Raw genomic sequence first — 9,600 nt, 5'->3', positions numbered from 1 at the left:
TGACGTAGGAACCGGCATTAAAGCTTTTTAAGTATTAATAGACACTAGAGTAGCTAGTGATGGATAATTTGGGACCTTGAATTGTGTGCTTCAATAAAATATGGTTTAATTGTTTTTAAAATATTGTTTTACATTTTAGTTTGTATGTAGTTTTAGATACCTTTATTTTGTTTTATATTATACAGGCATTGTGTGATAATAATACGTAATAATCAGCAGAAGATAAGTGTTTTTAAAGATGATTAAAATAATTTGTAGCAATATAAATAAAACAACCCCATTGTTTTTATTTAAATCATAAATCTTTATTAGCAGTAAATAAGTTTTTTTAAATTGGAAAACCCTCGATTTCAAAACTCAATATGTCAAAAAGAACAACCAAATCCAATGAAACTTAACTAAGAAGCAATGCCAATAAAGTATTGTAATTTCAAAAATCCCTAATTAGTTTTTTTTAATGTAATTTTTGTGTATTTTATGTGTCTTTTTATGTACCTATTATTATTTTTTGTATAATTTGAATTTTACAGTGCATTAGTGTTTCAACTGTAATGACAGCATTCTCTTATTATTATTTTTTTTGTTGACAAATAAATAAATAGTTATTTATGAACTAAAACAATTATTTTGCTCACCCGCGACCTAATGATAGCTACGTTTATGTTCACGCAGTTCCTCCACCTCCACACTGTACCTAAGAAAGTAATTGTTTTAGTTCACTGATATCCATGGACCTCCGCAAAGTAACGCCTGGTTCAATCCTGATAAAAAAAAGCGTCCGAATCGGTCTATCCTTTTGGGAGCTTCCATGCCACACACAAACTCACAAAAGGTTAGATATATACGTTAAACTGAGCCCTCTATTTCAAGTGATAAAACCTTTGTTCCAGTAAATAAACAACGAAACGATTTTCATAAAATTTTGAACGCATTTTAAAAAATCGTTCCAAAATCAAAAGTAAAAGATGCTGCCAAATGCAAATAAAAACAAAGGCCAAACCGGCCGCGGCACTTTCTTGCGTGGCACGCCGTATATATCACACATGACATACGCGTAGCGTCTGCCAGCCAGCGTTAATTTTGGCGCCAGTGGCAACCCAGGTGGCCGGTAGAGATGTGATTTCAGCTTTAGCGCTGATTCGGTATCGGTAGGTACTTTATCGCTTTTGTTATGCTAAAATTTATTGCCAAGAGTTGGTAATGGGTTATTTATCTGATGAAATCCGTCAAAGTTCAGGAGTGCGTCCGTGACGTCACGCCCTGCTACAAAGTGGCGCACTTCGAGATGTCTTGCAAAACTTCAGTAAATATTTTCGTGACGTTCGAATTCTGTGACGATTTTTCCAACTCCTAAGATTGGTATTACTACCACGACTACTCGTAAGATTGGCTTTCTTCCACCGATGCTTGCCCTATACCACGAAGTGCAAAACTCGAACTTCGTATGTTGACGTCCCGCTGACGCTTATGTCATTTAATACGCGAGTGAAAGGGACGGTGCGATACGAACTTCGATTTGCGAGTTTCGCAGTACCCCTCTGCGACATGCACAAATCAATCAACTACTCAAGGAGCTTCGTCAGGATGTAAATTTTAGTAGATAGTTACGATTGATTAGATTACGTAGGTACCATCAGCCAAATAAGTGGCCTATCAATTTTTAAACAAGTTCCTATCAAATGAGTATGTCGCTAAAGTCGAACTTTCAAGTTGACAGACACGTCTATTGGCATTATTGTTTTATGACATGCAAACGATTATCAACTTTAGGGTGGTAGACCACATATTTGGCTGATGGTACATCACATGTGAGTTAATGTATGCAACTGCGTCGAAATATCGGGAGTTCATTATAAATAGAGCACGGTCAACATCCCGTATTACAATATCAAATTAGTATAATAATTATAACAACGTTACATTGATCGAACGGTTCATTAATAATTCCGCTAGCCTGGTTTTTTTTGTAGGGTTTTCCCGCAATTTTCTTCGCACTACGACCCAAGCTTTACTTCGCCGACGTTATATTTGGCGCCACGCGCGACCCAGGTGGCCGTAGAGATGTGATTCGAGCGCGACGGCATCGATTAACTGCATAACCGATTTAATTATGAGCGAGTTGACAGCGCGAGTTATAGGGATGTTTTGTTGCTCTGGTTACGATATTATGTTGATAATTTTAAAAGTTAATAATGGGGAGTCGTTTGTCAGTATTAGCATACTGGTTTACAATAACGTAGAAAGAAAGAAAAAAAATATTTAAAACAACATTAACACATACACAGGCTACATACAAACATAAACATACATAGATGCTGTTATAAAATGGTCCCAGCTCAGCATGTCGCTGGTTGAAAACCAGCACTGCATGGCCTTCCGTAGGCGTAAAAACTTTTATTTCATCAATTATTTTTAAAATTAAATAGCAGTTCATTCAGGAACATTCGCATGTCTGTCACTCTGTCTATCAATCCGTCTGTACAAGCCAATAAGCTCCGAAAGTATTGAACCGATGGAGTTGAAAATTGCTACACAATTACAAACATGTAAGTCCGTGACCTAAAGACGGATATGTAACATAAATAAATGATTTTTAAACATGGGGCACGTTTTGGGGGTAGATTAGCACATAAAAAAAACAAGTTATTAAAGTAAATACCTACGCCTGATTAAATAATAAATTAAGTAAATAGGTAGTAGCCAATAAAGAAAAAAATGGCATGGTTATAAAATTAGTATTAAATTCAATCATATAAAATTTAATTAAGGACTTGAAGATTACATATATATTTTTTTAGTAGATGTAGTTATAGACAGAGTTCCAAATTAAAATTATACTTTTTAAAATATTAAGTAAACGGCTATAGGTACTAATTAATTTCACACAGACCTGGCGGTCTGTGGCCTCTTTCCACGAATAATCCGCCCAACGTGCTAATTGTCAAAAATCCAGGGCACTGCCCAAATGTCACCGGCCACTATCCAAAGCTGCGATCCTCAAACAGCCAAAAAAGACGCTAAACAGGGCGCGATGATATTCACACCGGGGCTAGGTGTCAAAAGGTTTACCTGGGACGCCTACGCAGCAAGATACCGTGGATCTACGGAGTATGCAAGATGAGGCGTGGCTAAAACGTCAAATAAGCGATGTGTAGTACGCTCAAAAGCACGCATAGCCGACGTTGGAAAAAGGCTGCTAAGGGTAATACGTATTAAAAGGTTCCTTGTCCCATGAGGCACATGTGCCAATGAAAATTAGGCTATGGGGATATTACAATCCCCAATGTATTACATTACTTTATCATTTCTATAGGGACGTGTCAAAAGAATGCTGCTCATTGCTTCGGGACAGGGAACCTGTTAAAATATATAAAGTTTATAAAGAATAATGGACGTAGTACATGGTCATTTGATATAATGCAATTTTCTCAGAAATTTAAAATTTTACAGAATTGCTTTAAAATAAACACAACCTAACCTATAACAATCTGTAGATTACACGATCATAAAACTTTGACTTGTTTAAATTAAATAAGTATGTAGTTTCACCGAAATTTTTTATATCAAACGACCACTATGAATTTTGTACATTTTTTTTTTTATTCTTTTTGACACGTACTCGGCTGGGATGGGACTGGGCAGGTATGGAAACGTCTGGAGGTGGGCTTACACATTCACCTGTACCACTACCATGAGTTTACAGTGACCGTACTCGATAGCGACGGCGTAAATTATTTGTATGGAGAATTACAGCGCCTCTACAAATAATTTACGCCGTCGCTATCGAGTACGGTCACTGTAAACTCATGGTAGTGGTACTAATGGCTACCGGAGAACGGCCATCGACGGCGAGGGACACCGAAAAGGAGATGGCGGGACGATTTGGACGCGAATGAAAGGGATTAAGCCTTATATTTCGTCAGACCGGGAGGTGTGGAGGATAAGCAAAATATTATTATTATCATCGTTAATTTGTCGTATCCAGTGGCTACAGATTTAAATCGATTGTCGTGAAATTGACGTTTGGATCTATTGCTTTACTAGTCGGTGCTTTTCCCGAGATCATGGTGTTTGTTCAGTTAACCCTTCGCGCCGGGCTACTCAAAACTGTTGAGTAAATACGTGATTGGGACAGCATTGAACGTGTTGGCTAAAATTAAGAACTTTTTTAATCGCCCAATGAAAAGAACGTGTCAAAATACATAAAGTTTGAAAAGAAATGCACGAAATACAAAATGGTCATTGATGAAACAGTTATATTTTTTGGTTAATCTGTTAATTAGACGAGATTGCGTACGCGCGTGCGTAAGTACATGCGTGTGTGTGTGTGTGTTTGTGTTTTGCTAGAGAGATTTGAATAAAAGAAGGAAACACATTATTCGGTATATAAACAAAACAGTAAGTTAAAACAACAAAGCAAGACTGTAATGTCAAACGGACCACTCAGTACCAACGCCAAGCGATATTTCGCCTCTTAAGGAACCCTCATTAAGTGACTAATTTGAAAGCATTAGGTATCTATCGAACGAAATAAATGTTCCATTGGAATTTAGAAGAAAAATCGTGCACTGATTGAGCTCGGAGAAAACCGGTTTTTATCACAATGAAAGCTTATTTTAACATAGCCATTGCAATGTCATCAAACATTCGAATAATCAGTGTGATTATGATTTGCCGATTGATGGTACTGTCAGCTTTTATCTTATCTGTTTGATCCAAAGACACGTATAATGTTTTTTTTTATCGACTAGAGAAGAACTATTAATTTGTGACCTAACCGACTTAAAAAAAGTTGCATAACTAACAATAGAATACAATATATACACTGACTCTTTATTATTACCAGAAATAGTAAGCGATACAGAAAACAGGTAGGTATACAGAGAGAAAATTAGAAGGTAAACAATAGGCGGCCTTATCGCTCAAGAGCGATCTCTTCCAGGGAACATTTTTACGCAAAGAAGTAAGGACTAGATTAACAGCAGGTGGTGCATCAACAGTAGATCAGTAGGGCTACTACGAAACTCGATAATCGAAGTTCGTATCGTACCGTCCCTCTCACGCTCGTATTTTGTATTCGTACTGTACCTATTTTGTCTTTTGTCAATTAAAAAAAAAAGACCGGTCCGGGAGTGCGGCTCGTGAAAGTGAAACTAAGAGGAAACTAAGGGTGAGAGAATTGAAAAATAGATATTTTTAAAAACTATTGCTGTCGCTTCAACGTATAGCCTCCCCCCGCAGAGCGCGATAGAGACAACTGCAACTTAGACCGAAAATACCTATTAAAAATATATAAAATCAACGTTTCGTAGTCCCCTGATTTCTTCTCCAAATCTTGACCTATTTAACTTTTTCATAAAAAAATAAAGAAGAGCTTTGGTCGTGTTCTTATGCTTCCCTTTTTAGGGTTCCGTAGTCAACAAGGAGCCCTTATAGTTCCGCCAAGTCTGTCCGTCTGTCTGTCTGTCTGTCCGCGGCTACGCTCATAGACCGTTATTACTAGAAAGCTGTAATTTGTCATAAATATATACATACATATCAGCCACGCCAACAAAGTGGTGACATAAACAGAAAAACTAAAAATTTTTTTAGGGTACCTCCCCATAGATGTGAAGTGGGGTTTTTTTTTCTCGACTAACCCTAACCCTATAGTGTGGTGGTATCGTTAGATAGGTCTTTCAAAACCATGGGGGGAGGGGGTTTCCAAGATGATTTTTTGATTCAGTGATCTGTTTGCCAAGAAATTTGTTTTTAATGTATTTTTGTAAGTGTAGATAATTCCGTAACACTGATTCCACTCAACCTCAAAACCTGTGTCTCGTTTACCATATACCGGCAACAGATTTGGCGATACGGTATCCAGTTCCGCAGCTTTTTGCGTTTCCTTGGATTCGGGGAACGTAGCGAGCCGCGCGCGCATTCAGGTTTTGTCTTGAATTTTTATGTACAGTCAAGTGTAAAAATATGTAAGATTGGTTTTTTGGAATCTTTTTGTATTCTTTATTTCAATTCCAAATTTTTACTTTTACGGTCAATGTAAAACGGTACGGTACCGTAAAAGTAAAAATTTTGAATTGAAATAAAAAATACAAAAAGATTCCAAAACTCTTGTCCGGGTGAGCGGTTAGTTCCAATGGAATGCCGAAAGTTTCTCGATGAGGGCTACGGTATAGATGTCGCTAGCGTCACTGCTTAAAGTGGCTAAATAAGAAACAAACAAGCTGAGATATGTGGTGCATAGGGGAAATTCGTGTCTGTACCGTTGTCCAGCAGTGTTGTAGCGGTATAGCACACGGCACGGAATGCCGAGGACCTGGGTTCGATTCCCAGTGCTGGTCTTATTTTTCTGGTTTTTCTGCGCATCTATATTTCAGTTTGTAGGTATTTTTAATTTAAAAATATGTACTTATTCAAAATTACAATAATAAGTACCACATACTCTTATTCCGATGCAATAAGGCCGTAGTAACATATTTTTGAGTGGTTCGAATAGATACTTATTTTTGCACTTGACTTTACTACGCGTAATAAAGTCGTAATAAGTCAAACTATCTCTACCTATACCAAAAATCACGTCGATCCGTCGCTCCATTTCGACGTGAAAGACGGACAAACATACAAACACACACACTTTCGCATTTATAATATTAGTATGGATTTCGGAGATTTCGGAAACGGCTTCAACGTTTTCGGTGAAATTTGGTATGTAGTTGTTTTCGAAGATGATAAATCGATCTAGCTTGATATTATCTCTGGGAAAACGCTTATTATCTAGGATTTAACCTTATCTACGAGTATTATCTCAACTCCATGAAATAAAGTGAGATGTGGAGTGACCATGCAGTTCCCGGAGCGAAGCCCCGTCGGGCTGACTTGCATATATAGCTATATCTTAATTTAGAGATGATAAAATCGGTGTGCGTACTATCTAGAACAGTTTAAGGATTCCGTGTCTCAAAGGGAAAAATAACCCGTGTTAACTTCTTTGTCCATCCTGCCAAGACCTTTTATAACCCCTGACGCAAAAAGACGGGTATTTTAAGTTTGACATGTCTGTTAGGTCAAAAGTCAAAGTCAAAATATCTTTATTCAATTTAGGCTATAACAAGCACTTATGAATGTCAAAAAATCTACCACCGGTTCGGAAAAACCTCTGTTGAGAAGAATCCGGCAAGAAACTCAACGAGGTATATTTTTTTTAAACAGGTCTGTGGTATTATTCAGGTCATTCGGGAGAAGTGCTCAGGACCAATCATGCACCCTAATTGATAATTGGATCGTTCACAATTATATATGTATAAGTAAAACCCCACAGTTTTAATTACACAAATAATGCACTTAGAAAATAATTTGATACTTTTTTGGGTGCAACATTTAAAAAAACCAGCCAAGTGCGAGTCGGACTCGCGCACCGAGGGTTCCGTATAAACCTGTAGGTAGTAACTTTAAAATTATTAAAAATGAGAGATGTGTGCGTATTTTAAATGGCATCCAGTCAAACCGAGAGTCATGCAGAGCATCTTTTAAAAAACTAGGTTTGCCCACAATTCCAGCACTGTATATTATATAGAGCTCTGCAAACTAGTCTTTCGAAATGCAAATAAATTTCCTCCAAAAAACAATTTTAATAGCATCAGACTTAATTTGAGGTTTGCTTACGATGTCCGGGCCCCTATTGCTACGACAACCATCTACCAGCGCAGCGCTACTTAGGTGGCTGCAAAAGTGTTATAGCACATTGCCTGTAGAAATTAAGTCACTTAAACACACAAAATTTTTGCCAGCTCTGAAAAAGTTTGTTATCGAGTTATGTCCCTATAGCTTAAATGAATATTATAATTTTAACTGTTAGTTATTAAGTGAAATGTATCTAGCTACACCCACTGGGTAAATGCTGCTGATGTTATGCAATACAGGTAGAATCAATATATTCTACCTGTATTGCATAACATCAGCATGTACCTTATACATATAATTTATGGCTTTATTAAAAAAAAAAAGAATTAAGTGTGTTATTATATGATGGAACTAAAAATTTCGGTTTTCGCTGTTTTTCCTTTATCTGTGCTATAAGATGTTGCTTCGTACCAAATTTCAAGATTCTGAGTTCACGGGAAGTACCCTGTAGGTTTTGATTCCCTTGCAAGTTTCGAAAATTTGCGGCATAAACGACTGTATCTTTTGATTGCGTTGGCTTAGAAAGAAGTTTGATTTTTTCACAGCTCCAAGGGACAATAGACCTGAGTATTTATACTGTATTGATACCTCCACAAGTTCCTGAGAAAAAGGGTCTTGACAGACGGATGGACGGACAACAGAGTGATCCTATAAGGGTTCCGTTTTTCCTTTCGAGGTACGGAACCCTAAAAATAACGTTAATCTCACTAATACTGGTACGATGTAGTAGCCCAGTGTCGGTCCTGCTCACGTCTGCCGAATCACCCTGTAGCTCCCAAACGGATGGACCACTCAAGTACCAAATACGTAATATTGCGCAGGGCAGGTTGTAGATAATCGACGCCACTACGAAATATTATGTAGGACTTCCACAATTATTTTTTTATTTTCTAATTGGTGCCAGGTACACCGATTGCAAATTAGACCCTCATCTTGGGCACTCAGTGTAGTGGGTTAGCTACATACCAGCGTTATGGTATCCTACGTTTTGAACATCACCAAAATCTAAAATCAATAAAGAGCAAAAAATTACTGTCTTTTTTATAGAAACCTCTGCAAAAACTTTTTTTGCTGGCATAAAAGTACAGAACACTCATTGCGTGAGTTTGACTCGCGCTTGGCTGGTTTTAATATATATGGATGGATAATGAAACAAAAACCCTGAAAAGCGGAAACATCATGATTACAGATATTCCGTAAACTTTTCTATCACTATCTATAGAAGATAAATATTTTTTTGTCCTGATGTGGTGCGCAATAAAGATTATTTGTAATGTATTGTATTGTATAAGTTTAAACAGCACTCTTCCTATGTGACTTACAACATGTGATGGTACTTTTTTATGGGTGAAAAACGAGCAGGTGGCTTTGATGATGAGTAAGCACCACCAGATCATCCATGGATATCCGCAACACTAGAGGATAGCACATACGTTGTGAGTTTAGAAAACTAACGTATGATACCTTTTGTGCTGGGAGTTCACCAGCTTTCTATCCAGAACACAGCAGTGCAGGCACTGCTGCCTAACGCAACAATTAGCGAGTGAGATGGTGGTAGCGATCCGGACGGATCTTGAACATTCTCTTTTCGTTACTGACGAAGTTGCTATGACACATAATTATTTTTATGATTTCCTAATTTGCTTTACGACTCTGTGACATAAAATTTTCCTGTTACTATTATAGATTAAAATTATCAGGTCATTTATGTACTTAATAAAATTTAATACCCCAAACAAAACCCGTCTCTCAAAAAAGTTTTAATCTCAGCTCTATCATACGATACAGGATACCGCTAAAACTTGTCTATTGCGAATTCAGATTTCGAATTTCGAATGCAATAGTGATGCGCCGTCAATTGTCGTATAATGCGTGCGTGAGTCACGCTCACATGTGCATAGCAATAGCAACTGCAAGGAACAA

The sequence above is a fragment of the Choristoneura fumiferana genome, chromosome 23, assembly GCF_025370935.1.
Source record: "Choristoneura fumiferana chromosome 23, NRCan_CFum_1, whole genome shotgun sequence".
In the NCBI taxonomy this organism is placed as follows: domain Eukaryota; kingdom Metazoa; phylum Arthropoda; class Insecta; order Lepidoptera; family Tortricidae; genus Choristoneura; species Choristoneura fumiferana.
Note: the sequence above shows the minus strand (reverse complement) of the source record.